The sequence below is a fragment of the Anolis carolinensis genome, chromosome 2 (assembly GCF_035594765.1).
Source record: "Anolis carolinensis isolate JA03-04 chromosome 2, rAnoCar3.1.pri, whole genome shotgun sequence".
Taxonomy (NCBI): Eukaryota; Metazoa; Chordata; class Lepidosauria; order Squamata; family Dactyloidae; genus Anolis; species Anolis carolinensis.
In genome coordinates, this window is record NC_085842.1 from 246,745,494 (window position 1) to 246,765,078 (window position 19,585).

The following is a 19,585-nucleotide window of genomic DNA, read 5'->3' on the forward strand; positions in this document are numbered from 1 at the left end:
AGTCTATGACTCATTCTATACTTTTTATACTTAATTAAATCAAATTTCTATTTTAGCTGCAAAGTTTCAAATCTAAAAAAGCCTGAAAATGACTCTTAATTGGTAATTTAGTGGTTACAAAAGAATACCACAATGACTTCTGGAAACACTTGAAAACTGTGTCAGTACACTTTGACAGAAATCAGGCTCCATCGATAAACTTTGGTGGACACTCAAGAGTACAAGTCCAGTCAGTCTTTTTTGCCCCATTGTGCTTCTTATGTATATTTTTCAAATGTTTAAGAACTGAAAATGATCTTTCACTTGTAGCTGTTGACACTAGCAATGTTGCAGAAATCTGAAGAAGTTTCTTTACATTTAGAAAAAACTATCATAGGCAAAATATGCTTCCAATTCCATTGATGGTTTTTCTGCAGGTGTAAACGTTTTCAGTTTTCTACACCACAGATCAACCTCTTCCATCAGTGTGTCAGTATCTTCAATGCATTCATCATAAAGTTCAGTACACATTTAGCCTATAATATTCCATTGATATTGGCGAAGTTGTCTGGATATTGCTTTTGCCTTGAACATATATGAGGAATCCTAACTTCTCCACCCATAGACTCCACCACTGATCTTGCTGTGCAGAGATCTCCAGAAATTCTTTCAGATTCTATGTGCATCTCCCTAGTTTTTTTTTCTAAGAAACAGTCAACATGTTGCAGACTACAGAAAAATGTCCATATCTACTCTTTGTAATGTTGTGCTAAGCTGAAAGTATGATGACAGAAACTTTCTTAGGATGTGTATGGTTACTACAAATTCAGAAGTTGTATAGCTTGGGAAGAAGTCTCACTGTTGCATAGAGGACTCTCTTTTAGTTCTTCAAGTGTTATCACCACCACACTGTACAGTTCAACAAAACATAAAACTGCATCATGACGCTCAACTCAATGGGTTTTACAAAGCAGCAACAGGTTGTTTGCTCTTTATTCAGGGAAACAGTCTTTTATATTTTTCTTCAACAGTTCCAGTCTGATGTATGATGCTCTGAAGGAATTGCACATGGATGATATTGTTCCTTGGCAGTTTCTGACAGGTGGAATTCTGCAAGCTCTTCTAAGGCTAGATTTAGTGATTGATCACTGCAGTGGATGTACAGCCATTGAATACTTCTGTGATGTAATTGCCTGTTCACCACTAATATGACCACTCATATTAACACTTCCAACATAACCCTGTCCACACAAGTATTGCAAGTTCAGCTGAATTTTTCATTGTTTTCAATATAATGCCTGTAAGTCCTCCACCTTCACAAAGCCTATAAAGTCTTATCTTGTTCCTGCAGCTTCAACAGCAACATACTTTACTGAGAGCAATAACTTTTCTAAGGTACTCACATCCAAAGTTCCATGTTCCAAAACAGAGAAACAGTGCTGCATCGCATCTTTCAACATTTTTTTTTTTACTATCTTGTCACCACATAATTTAGGACTAGTATACTGCGCAGTCATAGCTTCAGTTTTGTGTCTCTTGATCTGGCATGAGATCTCAACAAGGCTCTGAAATTGACATCATTGTGCTTTAAACTTTTAAACAAATATTTTAAAAGTCATTGAGATAATTAAATGCCAACTGTGTTTAGGGATTAGGTGGAACTTAACATTTTTGCTGTTGTATAGGTGTTATTTTTTAAAGTCTTGGAAGCATTTTAGGACACTTACAGCTATTTTCAGTACATTGTAATCTAGTTTTTAAATTTAAAACATACATTGTATTAATGCGCTATAAGTGATTAATGTAACAAGCTAGTTTTATCATTTCACTCTGGCAATATTTGAAGCTATACCTTCATTTAAATTTCAGGCTACTCCACTTCCTCTGTTTCCAAATTTGGTTTCTTGCTGATATTAATATTGTGAAAGGAATGCCATTCCAAAACTCATTCTCCAGTTTATGAGAAAGGGAAGGAGGTAGTGGAATTAAGGTCAGTTCACATGAATTGGGTTTTCTTGATCATTATTGCAGCTGCTTGTATGGTCAAGCAATTGCCTGATGGCTTCACCATATTTCAGAGAAGGAAGAATTGACTAAATGTTATTTTTCACAGTTCATGGTGTACTGAATGGAAACCTGGACACATGTTGAAACCATCGGATGTCTACTTCATTATGCAGCCATCTGCAATTAGGATTGAGTTGGTTTATATCTCAGCACCTTGTGTCATGTGAACTGACCCTTGAAGCTGGGTCAGCCAGTGAGCTTCTCCACCATACACATGAAAGGATTTTCTTTTTCTTTTGATACTCTTTAGAAATCCGCAGTAATGGAAAACAGAGCATTGTTTTTCAAGGCTGTGATTGTTGTTACTACCATTCTGAGGAACAGAAATAACCAAAATAATAGGTTTGTTTAAAGTTCACCAAAACATGGAAGAATGACACATTTGTAAGCACAATCACATTTGCACCAGTTCAAAAAGACTAACTCTATGGTGGGAGTTGTTTCTCAACATTCATCTTCTCTCTTCAATAGCTTATTTTGCAGGTGTATTGTCAGTTTCTTATTTTGTCTCCTTCTGGGCTACAGTGTCACATAATTGATCACAACCTACAGATTATTTAAAAGAGGCTTTTCAAACTGTGTACATGTATACTGACTTAGGTCACATATAGGACCAATCTTTATAGAATTTTGTTAACTTGTTCATGGTGATTAGCATGGACAAGTTAATAAAAATTAACTTGTCCATGCTAATATAATTTATATGATGATCACATCTTTGGTTCATTGTTTCCTTTCTTCCCATTTAAGACACTTAAAGAAAAAGCACTTAAAGCACTTGGTAGAAATAAATCACAATAACATCTTTCAAGTTATAGAGACAGAATCTGCTCGAATTCTAACTAAATCTCCCAATAAATATGGAAAAAGAAAACAATGGCTTACAGGCTGGAAGCGTTCAATATACATTCTGAAATGTTCAATATACATTCCATATACATTCCAAGAAGCAGGATACCAGTGATTGCAATCACCATTGGACCATTGGATTATTCTCCCATGCAAACAAAGTGATGTTCAGATTTCCCCAACAAATACTTTCACTAGTATGGAGTGAGAAATGCTAGTTATCCAAGCTCGATTCAGAAAAGAAAGAGGAACTAAGGATCATGTTACAAACATACATTGGCGACATTTCCCCCTTAAAAAAATAAATTAACATAGCCAATGTATGTTTGTAATGATCTTAGGTAAAGGTAAATTTATTTATTTATTTTATTTGCTCCATTTAAACCCCACCTTTCTCACCCCGGAGGGGACTCAAGGCGGCTTACACATGGCACAATTCAATGCCCCAAAACACATATAAAATCAAAGCTTAAAATATTAAATATTTAAAAATTTAGACATAAAATTTTTAACATTACAGCAGTTAAAAATCATACCAAACAAAAAATCATGGTTTACAGCCATTCCAAGGTCATTATACATTTTAGACATCCATTCTTACACTGCACAGTTATCCACAAGCTTGATCCCAGAGCCAGGTCTTCACTTTCCTTCTGAAGGCCAAAAGGGAGGGGGCTGATCTTAAATCTCTGGGGAGGGAGTTCCACAGCCGAGGGGCCACAACCGAGAAGGCACTGTCTCTCGTCCCTGCCAACCGTGACTGCAAAGCAGGCGAAACTGAGAGCAGGGCCTCCCCAGATGATCTTAATCTACGAGGTGGTTCATAAGGGGAGATATGTTCGTACAGGTAAGCTGGGCCAGAACTATTTAGGGCTTTGTACGCTAAAGCCAGCACTTTGAATTGTGTTCGGTAGCAGACTGGCAGCCAGTGGAGCTGGCGCAGCAGGGGGGTTGTGTGTTCCCTGTATGCCACTCCGGTGACCAACCTGGCTGCCGCCCGTTGGACCAATTGAAGCTTCCGAACAGTCTTCAAAGGCAGCCCCACATAGAGTTTGTTGCAGTAATCTATTCAGGATGTAACCAGCTCCCGGCGTAGGTCATCGACTAAGGCGACCAAGGCTGTCTCGGTACCATGCCCCGGCCTGAAGCCAGACTATGCCGGATCTAGATAGGTTTTCTCCTGACATTAAGTCTAGTCATGTCCAACTCTGGGGGTTGGTGCTCATTTCTATTTCTATGCCATTGTCTGTAGACACTTCCAAGGTCATGTGGTCAGCATGACTGCATGAATAGCCGTTATCTTCCCGCTGGAGCGGTACCTATTTTTAAAATAATCTTTATTGCATGGATTCCTGCCAACCTAGCAGTTCAAAAACATGCAAATGTGAGTAGATCAATAGGTGCTACTCCGGCAGGAAGGTAATGGCGCTCCATGCAGTCATGCCAGCCACATGACCTTGGAGGTGTCTATGGACAATGCCGGCTCTTCGGCTTAGAAATGGAGATGAGCACCAACCTACAGAGTCGGTCACGACTGGACTTAACATCAGGGGAAACCTTTACCTTTATACATAAAAAGTTGGAATGCATTAGATAGGGGGTTATAGTGTTAAGGAAAGAAGAAAAAGAGAAGGAAAGAAAAAAAGGGGGGACAAAGAGAAAGAATAAATGGGGTATAAACAGTAATAGTATGGACTGGGGAATGGGTGGTCCTCTGGTCCCTTTCGCAGAGAGTTTATTTTCTGTTGTTGTTTCCTTATTCCTTAAGTTCCCGCAGCCTTCTCCTTACCATGTTCCTTCTTGTTTTTGTCTATTCCTTATTCACTTTCTGAATCATCTATAATCAACTCTGTTTATCCAATACAAATCTGTTGTCTTTCCTGAAGGTAGTCTTTTAGTGGTGATCAATCCATCTTATGTCTCTTATTCTGGTCCTGGAGTAAATAAATTAGCGAGTCCATGTCCATGGAGCGGCACCTATTAATCTACTAACATTTGCATGTTTTGAACTGCTAGGTTGGAAGAAGCTGGGGCTAATAGCGGGAACTCATCCCGCCCCCCCCGGATTCAAACCACCAACCTTTCAGTCAGCAAGTTCAGCAGCTCAGCTGTTTAATCTGCTGCACCACGGGGGGTCCGCATCTCAGTTCCTCTTTATTTGTTTAATTTAATAACAATGAGGGGCCTTTACTACTACTGTGATTCTTGCCAGACATGCACAAAAGGCACCAATGGTGACAGGACTGTACGTGCAAAATTGAGGTGACCAGTAGTAGAGCTTGCATCTTTTTGAGAGTAGCCTTCCTGTGTTGCAATTTCATGCTTATCTGCTCCCTGGGGCTTGCCTAGGTTTTTCTTTCAGCAAGCATAGAACCTCAGACACAGAATCCAGTTTGTTACCTAAATACACTAAAGTACTGGAGGGCCCTCTGTTTTCCCCCCTGCACCAATTGAATGCTTAATTTCCTTGCCAGTGGCAAATTAGGTGGATTGGGAATACCAAAGTTAAAAACTTACTGTCAGATGCATATAATAATGGAGTGTTTAGGCTGCTCTCAGAACCTAAATTAAGCTGGTGGGAACTTCAAGGCAAATGCTGGCAAGGAGATTATGGGGAAACGTATTTTTTTTAGATAATTAAGTAATTAAGGGGTGTAAGAATAACCTGGCTAAAGATGTTGTGGAGATATGAGTTAGTTTAAAAGATAAGATACAACCAGGAGTGTCTCCCCTAACCCCAATAGTTTTATTGGAGAATTTCCTGGAAGATCTGAGAGTTAAAGTTAAGAATAAAAAATTAGTGGAAGTGGAAACTGCTCTTTCTTGGAAGGAATGGATACAAAATTCGATGGGCAAATTTGATGAGTTGAAACAAGACTTTTTTAATTGGTTTGAAAAGCAGTAGTTATATATGTTGTTGAAGGCTTTCATGGCCTGAATCACAAGGTTGTTGTGTGTTTTCCGGGCTGTATGGTCATGTTCCAGAAGTATTCTCTCCTGACGTTTTGCCCACATCTATGGCAGGCATCCTCAGAGGTTGTGAGGTAGATATACTCTGAGGATGCCTGCCATAGATGTGGGCAAAAAGTCAGGAGAGAATACTTCTGGAACATGGCCATACAACCCAGAAAACACACAATAGCCCAGCAGTTATATAAATGGGAAAAGGACTGGTTATGTAAAACCCCTATATGTAGAGAGTTAAATAAATATAAATAATTGCTATGTAAACTTTAAAAGCAAGAAATATTTGTGAAAGGGCTAATTGGTAAAATGTATAATGGGTTAGTAGGTGAGGAAATAGGGTTGAAGTTGTTAGAAAAGGTAGGGGAAGGAGATGTAGGGCAATTAAAGTCATATGGAGATGGTATACCACGCCGGTTAAATTATACCAGATTGATAAGAAGCACAGTAGCTACTGCTGGAGATGTGGCAGGCATAAAGGGACATATTTTCATTTATGGTGGGAATATCCCCAACTGACGAATTTTTGAAACAAAATATTTAAGGAAATTGGTAATATTAAACATTGCCCCTGAGTCTAGGTTAGCTTTACTAATGGATGCCGCAAAGTTGAATTTAGAAATGGAAAAGAAAGAATTTGTGATTATTCTACTTATAATGGTGAGGCTTATAATTGTAAGGAATGGGAAGATAGTAACCAATCTCATGCTGGAAGCATGGTATAGGAACTTATGGAAAATAGCTTTAATTGACAAATTATCAATGGAAATGAGAATGCTTAGAGGGGAAATTAAAAGATCAGAATTTGATTCATATTGGTTGGTTTTCATTAAATATATTTTAGAGAGTGACAAGGGAAAATAATGCAACCTTGTTGGACAGGAATTCTGAATATGACATTTGTTTATTTATATATTTATGGCAAAGGAAATTATACTTGTTCAGGCCTATGTGGTGGGTTTAAGTGTTTATAAAATGCAAAATATAAAATGTATATTTTGTATACTTTTATAGTGAATCTTGTTACTGTAAATGTAAAAAAACAAAAACAAATTAAATTTAAAAAAATTCTGTGCCAGTGTTTGAAACACATTCAGTAGATTGGCACAATCTTCTTTCTTATTCCTTCCCACAATGAGAAGGTCATTGAGATAATGACCAACAAATGGTAAACCAGCCCTATGATTCAATAAATGTGCTAAAAGTCTCAAAGTATGTGCAGGAAACAGCACACTTCATAGGAAAATATCATAGGCCCTGGAACATAAATTTTAGCAAGCAAAACACTTTGGGTGAACTGAGAGTAGGCAAAATGCGGACTGTATCTCATTTTGCCATGAGATTCCCAGGACCACAAGCACATATGAGGTGGCATGCCTGATCAAAAGATGCACAGCATCCGAACAACACTCCAGTGGAATGGCATCCTTAACCAATTTGCCTTTTGGGGTGACAACCGCAAATTGCCCATGGTTAGCTGGCAAAACAGCCACCCATGCAGCCCACCATGCACTCTTTCTCTACCGTATCTTTTTTGCCACCACTTCTAGCAAGTTCTTACTAGATTTATACTTTGCTGTGGCATGTGTAATGCATAGACTCTCAAAAGGGATGCAAAATCTATAAACAAACTCCTCCTTAATAAATTTGGCTGCCTTCTTAATAGGATATTGTTCCAGTAAAGGAAACAGCAGGCAATCTCACTGAAGTCTGATATCCAAAACCTCCTCTGCACATCCTCCCAGAGTCATTATTTTCCACCAGCTGGAGTGGCATTGAGACCCTGGAATATTTGTAATTTCCATCAAGTATGGTTCTAAAATAGCCAGATTGGAATGACTCCTGGTCTTTTGATGGACAAGTCATGAAAGCCTAGGATGAGAATTTCTTGCAGTTATGGTCATACTTGCACTGTACTTTTTGCTACTTTCCCTGAATGAATTCCCAGCAGACCCAGAACTGAAATCCTTTCTGCCACTTCAGCAAAAGTCTTGAAGCTTTCTCCTTTTTCTTTTATGTGAGGACTGACCAGCAGCAGAGCTTGACCTTGATAATGTTCCATCTGGCCTTTTCGCACTAGGATGTCCTTTTCCTAAAAGCAGAGTCACATTCAATAGTGGTACCATCTCCAACCAGAACACTTGTGTTAAGCATGTTCCCTAAATGTTTGAGGAAATGCCATCCCAGTTCCAGGTAGGTTGCCTGCACAACCTCCATAAATACTCATCAACCAATTGTAAACTAATGTTCCATTGCTTTATTGTTGTTTTTGTTGTTTTTATTTTTCCCCTCCCCATGGGTCGAGGTGGGGAGCAACAACATATTGAAATACAGCACATATCAGTTAAAAACACATAAGCCAGTTAAAGACATGTACAACCATTAAAATAACTTTCTCTCTCTCTCTCTCTCTCTCTCTCTACACACACACACGTTTGAATTTAAAACAGTGTTAAAAATCAGTCTCTTTTGGCAGATTATTTTTAAATGAGGAATTTTAAATTAGAAATGTTAAAGTGTGCACATTTTATAGCCATACTTTAACATTCCTAATTTAAAATTCCTCATTTTAAAAAATCTGCCAAAAGACTTTTAAATTCAAACAACATATTAATCACTCTAATACCTATACCTTTATCTGTTGTCTGTCTTGTCATTGTTATAATTGATATTGAATGTATTCTGTGATCCGCCCTGAGGCCCCCTCGGGGTGAGGAGGGCGGAATATAAATACTGTAAATAAATAAAATAATAAATACCTTCTGGTAAATTGTTCTGTGGTCTTAGGGCAGTTCTGTGTTCTTGGGGTGGCTGAAGAAAAAAGACTCTGGATGACCATTGTCAGCTTAGTTTTGGCTGACTAGAGTAATCGCCCCCAAGAGAAGCTGAGTGTACAGAGTGGATTATATGGAAGGAGATGTTTCAGTAAGCAACCTTGACCCAAACCCTGTACAGCTTTAAAAGTAACAACTAACACTTTATACCGTGCTCAGAAACCAACTGGTAGTCAGAAGAGTGATTTTAACACTGGTGTAATATGACTACTCCTAGCTCTACCAGTAACCAGCTGCCATGTTTTGAGCTAATTGAAGTTTCTGAACTTGGAACAGGTGTAGCCCAATGTACAGTGCATTGCAGAAATCCAGGCTTGAGACTACCAGCACATACACTACCATCTCTAGTTCTAGGAATGGTTGCAGTTGACATAACATCTGAAGCTGATCATATGTAGTCTTGACGATCACATCTATCTGCGCTGTCATTTGGAGTGAAGGATCCAGGAGCACTCCCAAACTACAAACACAGTCTTTCAGAGGGAGTATAACCTCATCTAAGACTGGTTGACACATCTCCAAACAGGTTAGGACACTCGACAGTAAGCACCTCTGTCTTGTCTAGATTATGCTTCATTTTGTTTTTCTTCATGCAACCACATTATTTCCCTCAGACATTCATTCAGAAGAGAGACATTATTTTTAGCTGAAGCTGTTTTTGAAGACATTGAGATTAATATACTTCCATTTGGGTGTTTTGTTTGCCCGATCTGTGCTTGCATTTTTCCTCACTGCCAGGTTAAAGCAGTGGGAATTAGCCCATACTGAACGCAGCCACTGTATGATATGTGGAGCAGAGTTAGGGGCCACCATGTGGTCTAGTAGCTAGGTTCTCCACTCGGGCTAGCTCTGCCTTTGAGGAGGCAAAAATAAGCTTGTGGATTTGGGTTCCTTGGCGTTTTCCACAGGCAAATACCCATGCATGCAAAACAGAAACTGCAGCTGATGAAAGATTGTATTAACAGGCCAATCTTTATCAATTTGCAAAGACCTGGCAGGACAAAAATGTTTTTACATGCTTCTAGAAGGAAAGCAAGATTGGGATTAGCCTGGCCTCCCTAGGGAGGAAGTTCCAAAGGCTGGGAGCTGCCACCAAGAAGGCCCTCTGCCTTGTTCCCACCTGAGGAGGTTGCGGAAAAGAGAGAAGGTCCTCTCCAGATGATCTTAGAACCCTAATGGGCTCATAAAGGAAGCTTCAATTTGTTTGCCTTTATCCATTGCAAGCTTCAAAATTTTTGCCTTTATCCATTACAGCTGCTGGGCACTAGTTTAGCACAGGAACAGTTTCCTTTATAATTAAGTGGAAAGGAGTAGCAGAGCTGAGTATCATCAATATACTAATTACATTTGGCCAGACAACCTCCCACAGTGGTTTCATATAGCATCTGAACATGCCTATAAAAGTGACAAGATGAAGGAAGGTGCAACTTCTAGACATCTCTGAGCCTAGTTAGGCTTGAAGAAAGAATGCGGTCTTGAGCACAAGCCATGTGTGGTCCAAACCAAGCTCATATATTTCTGCGTCATTTAATGCCATTTAAATATGAATGGGATTAAAGCTTCAGACACTGAGCAGAAATAATCTATAGCAATAATTCAAGTAGTGACTATGCTTCCTGACTGGCAGTTTCAATGCAATTGACAGAAATGTATTTCTGGGATACGACAGGTATTTTTTTTGGTACATAAACCATTGCTTTGCTTTACAAATTATAAACTGGCCTTGAGAAAGTTGTAAATCTTGGTGTAAGCAAGGGACAAGCTTTCACTCCTCCTCATGCAAATAATATATTGGCTCCCTCTTAAAATGTGAGACTGACTTTGAATTGACCCTGCACTTTATATCTCCTTAGATCCATGAAGAGATATTTATAATACTTTTGGACATCCATATCACACCAGTGGGAGTTTTCTTCATCAGCAGATGAATAGCAGGATCATGGTTAGACTAAAGCATAGCAGATATATGCAAGAGGCAGATGGAATCTGATTTATCTAGCCATCTTTTTCACACTGTAGCTTTCTCTGAATCTTCTCTTGGGTACCTAGAGCATGGCATTATTTCTTATAACAATAAAATATTTTTAAAATGGTGAGGAGAGACTGCACACATAATAAAGTACCCCTTGAATAAAAGAAGTTTAAATCACAAATGTTATTTCCTTGCTCCTATAAACACAATATATTTTCTTGGAAGCTTTCAAGAATGTCTGCAGTGCTCAATGCCCATAGGAAGGCAAGTAACAAGATTATTATTCAATATTATGATCACTGTACAGAACTCACACACTCCTCTCCCCTTATGCCTTTTTCTATGGAGTGAATCACAAGTGTCTGAGTTCTCCACAGCCATTATAATATTGAATGCAAAGAATGTCCCTATTTGCTTCTCTATAACTTGAAAAATCCCCCTTTTTATTGTTTTAACCTTTTTAAGAAGCCTGAGCTCATTCTGCACTTTATCATTTTTGTAGTTTTAATATTTTTATTAAATATTAAACTAAGTAAGAAACATTATATAAAACAGAAAAATTAACATTAAAAACACAGCACTTACAAACAACAACACAATAATAAAATATGAATTCCAACATTTTTCTCAACAGCTATAAACTCTTATACCTTATTGGAATTGCCTTTAATATATCACTTTTAAGAAGCTCCCATCCAGTCTGAACTTCTTTCTCTTTTAGTATTCCACATCACAGGGTCATACCCAGTGTTTCCCTAAGTTTACTGAAATCTGAATTAATCTAAAATGTGTGTTTAGCTACCCTTTCGACTGTATAAACAAACTTCAGAGGAACATGTTCACTCCCACCCAAGTATCTCACCACTTCCACCTCATTAACCAGGTCCTGATTGAAGGTTAAGATCAGATCTTAAACAGTTAGATCTTCTTGCCTCTTTCACCTTTGTGATAATGTACGTTTCTGAAAGCTTGACCTTGGCCAACTTTCCAGCACTAAATACAATCTGGAGCATGATCTCAATAATCTTATCAGAACTGAAGTATAAATTAGCAGCAAAATTATAAACAAATGCAATCTCAAATGCAGAAAACAAAGCTGTTTGCAGATCAGCTAATGTGATTTTTCTGCTTGCTTGAGAAGAAAATGAAAAAGGGTTCCCAAATGGCCTACAGAGGGCACAAACATGGTGCTCAGCCCAAACAAGGCAAATGAAAGAAGAAAAGCAGATAAACAAAAAATCTACCATTTCCATGTTTCCTGGAAAGAGAATCTGGTGAAAGACCTTTAAAAAGAACTGGGCTCTGGCCCAAAAAGAAATTGACACTAAACTCACAGCTCTCACCACATTCTTGAGGAAACTGCAGGCAGGGATCATTGCACAAGGACAAGATTAAAAAACTAGAACAATCCAATGCGCATACCATAGTTGACGACCTTAAAAAACTGGTGGTGTCTCAATATTTGTATAAGGGTGGAAATAGCACATGTGTGTAGATAGAACAGAATAGATGGAAGAGGGAGATATGCTGTCCTTCATACTTGGATTAATGAAACCGTCCCTGACTCTGACCTCAAAAATATGGGTATTTAGTGAGTACATAGATCTATCACTGAGAACTCAAAAACAAGCCCTATACCCAGAGATATCATCATCAGATTTGCACATTATCCAAAGAAGATACAAGTATGAAGTAAGCTTCCAAGACCTCGCTCCAGAGTCTTTAAGGAAGTGGTACAATTTCAAACCTTTCACAGTCTTTCTCCAGCAATCAGGAGTAAAATACAAGTGGGGCTTCCCATTTACATTTATCCTTATGCATAAGGACACTGTCATTATAGCATCAACTAAAATGCATGTGATCAGCATCTGTGAAGCCCTAGATATTTGAGTTCCCTGGGAGGTGGATAAAAACAAAGTCTCACCCTAGGGAAGAGATAGACAGGGCCCCTGAGGCCAGAAAATAGCCAAATGGTGAACAAATTGGAAGAGTAAGAGAAATTTAATAGTGAAACTTTGATATTTTCAGATTAGCAATAAGGAATGCTTAACATTATGGAAAAGACAAAATGCAAACTAATAAGATTAAATTCTTTACATCTGACTCTCTGCCATTCTCTCTTAACAGTATTTGTTGTATGAGCCACTTATACAATAAATGAATAATAATTTATCTTATATATTATGGGTGTGTCTGAAGTCACCCACTGACATATGGTGTCCCACAAATTCCATAAAGTTTTCAGACACACACACACACACACACACACACACACACACACACACTGATCTTCTGTAATGCAGCACTTGTAGTTATGTCTAAAGCAGGCTTGCACAACTTGTGAGTAGTAAAGGGCCAACATTAGCTAGGCTAAGCCACTTGAGCCACAAATAGATTTTTAACACCTCACTTTCCAAGTAAGGTATAATTAATGATTAATTAGATTTCTTGTTGTTGTGTACCTTCAAGTCATTTCAGACTTAGGGAGACCCTATCACAGAGATTTCTTGTCAAGATTTATTCAAAGGGATTTTGTTTTCCTCAAAGGCTGAGGAAATCCAGACAGCTCCAAAACCTGTGCCAAAATGGGTTAAAATAACCAGCTTTGGTGCAGGTTTTAGTCCCCACTGCCCAACACAAACCCAGGCTTTCCTGGGTGGGTGGGTGGCTACATGCCATCCAGAAGCCCCCCATTTAGATCCCCAAACTTACTGGAGAAGCCTGCCAACAGCACAGCACAGCCCTCTCACCAGGCATGTAGCCGGGGAGGGGGGGGAGGGGCTTGAGGGGCTTCAGCCCCCCTGAAATTCTCAGGGTGGTCTGCGAGAAGGCCTTACATTTATTTACACTGTTATGCTTATTCATATCATGATCTGATCACCATGCTCAATATATCCCATATGCATGGGGGTATTGGGATAACAATACAAAAGGTTTGCTAGGGCAGATCCTCTCTCACTCAGACTCAGCCCCCCCCCCTCCAAACCAAAATCCCAGCCCCTCCCAAAACAAAATCCTGGCTATGGGCCTGCCTCTCACTAAATCCTCCTGGTACAAGACAATAATGTGTCAGAAGGTGGGAGGGGGAGGGGAGGACAAGGGGGAGAGGGTGGGTGCCATCTCTCTCCTCCAGGCCTTTCAAAGCCTGAAGAAGTGGGATGGCTGTGGAGACTGACACCCCGGAACTACGGAAGCAGTCCTGGGAGTCAGTCCCCACAGGCCCAGCACCTCATTACACCCAGATCTTTCATAAAGATCCAGATCTAATGTGGTGTTTAATTAATGTGGAGTAAACCAGGGAAAGCTCGGTTTCCTCTGCATTGATCCACTTTTACTGGAGGCGTCTTTTGAATGCCTCCAGTAAAACCGAGACCGGTCCTACATTTTTGGCCTGTCTGGATGGAATCTGGCAGTGTGACTTGCCTAAAATCACCCAGTGGGTTCAGAGCCATAGTTTGCAGTTGAAACCACTACACCACACTTTCTGAATCCTGAATTCCTTCCCTCTCTTTTTTCCTACTTCCCTTCTTTCTCTTACTTCTTTTTCTTCTTACTGTGTTTCCCACCTAACTTCTTTACTTTCCTTTTCTCCTTCCCTCCCTCTCTTTTTCCTACCTACCTACCTACCTTTCTTTCTCCCTTCCTCCCTCTCTTTTTATTTCCTTTCTCTCTCTCTCTCTTCTCTCCCTCCTTCTTTCACTCTCTTCTTTTTTCTTTCTCCCATCCTCCCTCCCTCCTTCTCTCTCTTTTCTTTCTTTCTGTCTCCTACCCTTTCTGTCTTCCTTTCTCCTTCCCTTTCTTTCTTCTGCCTTTCTTTCTTTTCTTCTCCCCTCCCTTCCTTTCTTCCCTCCTTTTCCTACCGCTCTGACAAGGAAAGCGGTGTGGGGGGGAGGGATCCCATGTTTGCCAGGCCTGCACCACTCCTGTGGGAACAGTGTGAGGCAGACAGGGGCAGGACCAACTGGTGAAAGAGAAAATCCAGCCCCTTCTGCAAGCCATGCGGAAGTCGTTGGCATACTACATCCAACCCATAGGGCTTATGTTGTCCAGGCCTGGTCTAAAGGGCTTCTAACAGCACCCTTACTAACTTTCCCATACTTTACACAGCACAGCTCTCCCTTCTGAGTCATTCTCTGTTCACACCAAGGTGCATGCAGACAAAATTCTAACCATATTAGTTGGGGGATTCTGAGGGCTACAATTTAAAAAGTAACTTTTCCAGACTCTGAAAAAAAGGAAGTAAAATAAACTAAATGAAAACTCATTCCATTGGCTATTAAATAATTATGTTCACATAACTCCTTCAATTCTAGGTAATAGTTGGATTCCTGTATGGGACATACATAAGTGTAAGCACCATTGTCACATTGCTATGTAATTAATCCCGGCCCAATTTGCTTTTACCAGGAAGTGGCAGCTGTGATCAACAAAGATCTGTTCCCTTGTCAGCAGAGGACTTTCAAATTTCCACCTCTTTCCATGCAACAGCCAAAAGTAGGACTTCATAAAAATTGACCCTTGTGGTGGAGACCACTTGCATGAGAGGAAGCTTTGTTAGCCGTTGACAGAGGAACAGACCACCATTAATTGCAGCACCAGCTGCTCTGGAGAAAATTATCATGTGGCCCTATGTAGTCCCTAAATAAGAGACTACATATTGTTCATGAGTACATAACAATCATGAGTGCATAACTTGAGATAACACATTCATAACGACCATAATGGATTCTAGATGACATATCTAAGCTCCAAAGATAATTACTGCTGTTGCTGATTTTTCAGAAAGGAATGGCAAGTGTGTAATTCAGTTTGTAAGAGGTAATCGTCAACTTCCCTATCAAAAGTTTGGGTTTATAAATTGTATCCTAAAGATCCTGATGATTTCTTGACTACAGGAACCCTGCCAAATGCAGCAGTTAACGTATGCAGAGATACTGATTCTAATTAAGTAATAGCAGAGGTTGCCTTTGAATTTACGAGGCCATAATCCGCTCCCTTGTGCTCAATAAATACTATTGCTACAGTCAGTGGTGTTAATTTCACACTACAGTGGGAGCTCGGAGTTGTTGCCAAATATAATCATAAGTCACAGGCAATTTGGATTATTACTGTAGAGTACAGTGCATTGAGAATTGTGGTAGCTTATAATCACTTCTTAGACTCATTAACTGAGCTTTTGAATAGTATAACTTTCCTGTCTGTTATAAAGTATAGTTATGTGTTGGCCTGGGAATGAACTGCAGAGATAGAATAATAACTGTGTTCATGTTTATGAAGAGTACACAAAACACTTTGTCTCTGATTTCTGTTTTGTTTTGGAAAACATTAGCCTGACATAGCCTACAATGGGCTTTGCACTTCTTCTCATTGTCAATCCCACATGCTTACAATTGTGTTCGTAGTTGAGGGCCAATGTGGTGTAGTGGTTGAATGTTGACTCAGATTTGGGACTATTGGGTTCAAGTTCTCTATCAGCCTTAATACTGAGTACCCATTTCATCTCAACCTAACCTACTTCAGAAGGTAGTTATGCAGTTAAAGTGTATGTGTGGAATGTAGAGAACCGTATATTTGACATGGGAATGCTGCAAGGCTGCTAAAGGTCTTGGCTTCCCCTTCACTGGTTGGCCCTTCCCCTGCCTCCCTGTCCAGGAAGACAGGCAGGTAAAAGACCAACAGAGGGAAAGTCCAGCCCCAGCTGCATTCGGCCCACAAGACTTATGTTGTGTAGGCCTGATATAGAGAATGGAGCCAGACAGCTGGATTTTGGAGTGCATCCATTATTGGAATATATCAGATAGGTACTGCATTAAGCAAGGTCAGAAGGCCAATTTATTAGTATTTACAGTTGGCCAAGGCAATCTAGATTAATGGTTTACACATGATCCTTCAGATGATTTTGATTTCAACTCCCAAAATCACAGCCAATAGTCAGGAGTTCTGAGAGCAGAAATCCAAAATTCCTGGAGGATCAAAGTTTGAGAAAAACCTTGCATGCTTGTGATTACTCTGAGCCATTAGTGTTGCAAATCTCTATTTTTCATAGCTGAATAATCTGCATAGTCTGAACATATACAATCCTAGACCACACAAAGTCCTATGATTCCCAGAACCCTTGACCCTGCTAGCTGTAGGATTCTAGGAACAATAGCTGAAAAAGTTAACATTTTCTTGATGCATCAGGAATAACCAACCACTTTAATTCCCAGACACAGAATATGAAGTTGTCAGGTCTACTGACAGTGCCCTGTGAAGCACTCTGGGCATACCTATAATGAAGCACTTTTAGAACAGGCTTACCAAATAAGTTGTAGAACTATCCCTCCTTAAATATTCTGAAGAAACAACCATGTGTATTTGTTGGAATTTGAATAAACTTTCCTTTAATTTTTTTTATAGAATCATAGAAACATAGAGTTGAAAGAAACCACAAGGGCCATCCAATTCCATGCCATACAGGACTACATTTGGAAGCAAATTAACGAAGCTTTCAATCAGCAATTTGGTTTGTAAAGGTATTAATAATTCTAAGGATTTCACTTGAGTGGGGTGTGTGTTGTGTGTGAAAAATAGTATATTGCTCCCTCAAATAAAAATTCTCAAATATCTAACTTTGCAAAAAGGAAGAGCTTCAAAATTGTTCAAATCTTTAACTTTTATATTTTTACAATCAGTTGCTAACTTTGTCTTCCCCTTTTCTTTTGATGCCTAAACAATATTTCTAAATGTTCAACTGAAATTTTAGGTTATCACAATGCTATATCCAGGGATAGGTCTCAGCTAGGCCTCAGGTGTTTGTTGGACTTCAACTTCATAATTCCAACATCCATAGTGTTGAGAACCATGGTGCTATTGAATAATTCACCAATTCTTTCGTTAGCCCGCTGACCCTTACTTCAGTAGAGAAATACACAAGCTACCTTCCAACTTTGATATTTAAGATTGAGTTATAAAGCTAGGATACAGTTTGTCCTACAGCTACTGTTCAAAGTATTATATTTACATTTAGTGGAATGAAGATAGTGTCTAACAACGTTTGTGTATTATCTGTACATGTATTTGTACTTTGGTCTGTATTTGTAAACTGCTTAAATGGATAGCCTACAATGCAGCTAAGTACAGCTGAACTCAGTAGGACCTATTTTCAAGTAAGTATCATAAAGTATTACAGTGTTACATGCAGGAATGCTTCACAGAAGTGCAAGTGGTGAGCATGACTTTTATTTGCGTCATCTGTTGATCACAATGGCTCTATTTAAATAATATATTTGAAATAATTTATGTTGAAATATTTCACCACTGTTCTGCAAAAGCAGGCATAAAAACATGGTTTGTGAAATCACCAAAGCCATGGTTTCAAAGCTAGCAGTGTCAATTGTGACTAGATATCTTTGTTGTGAAGTAAATGACTCCTTACATCACAACATTCTCTCTTTTTATCTACTAGATGTAATACAAATTTAAAATTTGTATTAAATTTTAAACAAATTTGAACTTAGGATAAAAGACATTTCAGACAGTCTCACATTCACTAAAGAGAAATTCTCTGAGGTCTGGAGCATCAAAGCACATATTCTTGATAATCAGAAGAAATGGTTTATATGCTGAGATGTGTGAATACATTATGTGTATATCCTGGTAGGAAATACCCCCTATTGGCTGAAGTCTGTATAAAGGGAATAGTCTGATGGAACCAGAACCCATCTGAATTTGCAGTCAAAGTTGTAAGAATGGCTTTGTGTAATTGTGTTACTTTTTTATATAACAATAATTTTTGAGCTTTACACAAAATAAAGATGTATTTTCAATGTCATTTGCTTTCCTAAGGCATGGGAGAGTAATTTGCTCATAATAAAGGAGCACACTGAAAACATTGCCTTTCTTAGAGCCATTTCAGAGGTGGATTCCTGGAATAACAAACATATTTTTGGGGTTTTGGTTTGTAAGCTTCTCACACAAATGTATGTGAAAGTCAAGCAGGCTGAACCTGGGAAATGTGACTCCTAGAAACTGGATATATACAGTACTTCAGCATGACTTTCTATCTGGTAGAACTCCAGATATCGGCTTCCCTTTTTTCTCCACCCCACTCCTGTTTTATCACTAATAATTGTATGGTTACATAACGTGGCAGCTGGTGGCTTCTGGGTCACTAGGACAATGAACCTATTCCAGGTTCCAGACCTCACACAGACTTCAAAAGAGATAGGCAAGGTGCTGAATCTATTTTGGGCATAGCCATTTTGAACAAATACTTTAAAGGTCAAAGGAAATCATAAAGCACAGTTGCCACTCCACAGACATACAGGCCAGCAGTTTCTCACACAAATCTACTATTAGTGAGGTTTCTAAAATTACCTCTTAAAGAGGTAATGCACAACAACTTTATGAAATTCTGGTGAAAATCTTCTTTCAAACCTGGCAGAGAAACTCTCAGCTAGCAAGCGATCATTTATAATTCATTAGGTCCCACAGATCAGAACCATACAAACCATCCTGGATTATTAGTAAACCACCAATCTAACAGAATGAAAAGCAGTAGCAATACAAGTTTACCCAGTACTGTATGATTGTTCATTCAGCACAAATGTACATGCAGTTAACTAAATAGCAGAAGTGCTAGGAAACTCAGTTATAGAATGGCAAAGATGAGTGACAGGACACTAGCAATTGCCCAATGTGCATTGCGAGACCAGTACACATATAACACATGGGTTGTAATTCATCTTGGTCCTGTTGTCGATTGTCTCTTAGCTAATTCTGCTACATAAATACATGTCAGCCTTCAACTAGATACGGACTTTGCGCATCTTTGCAATTATATTTCCATTGAAGCAAGTCCACTTATAAAAATGCAATGACTCAACAGGATTCCAGCCCCTCTTTTTTATTAATCTTTACAATGGCCTTGTAAGCTTGG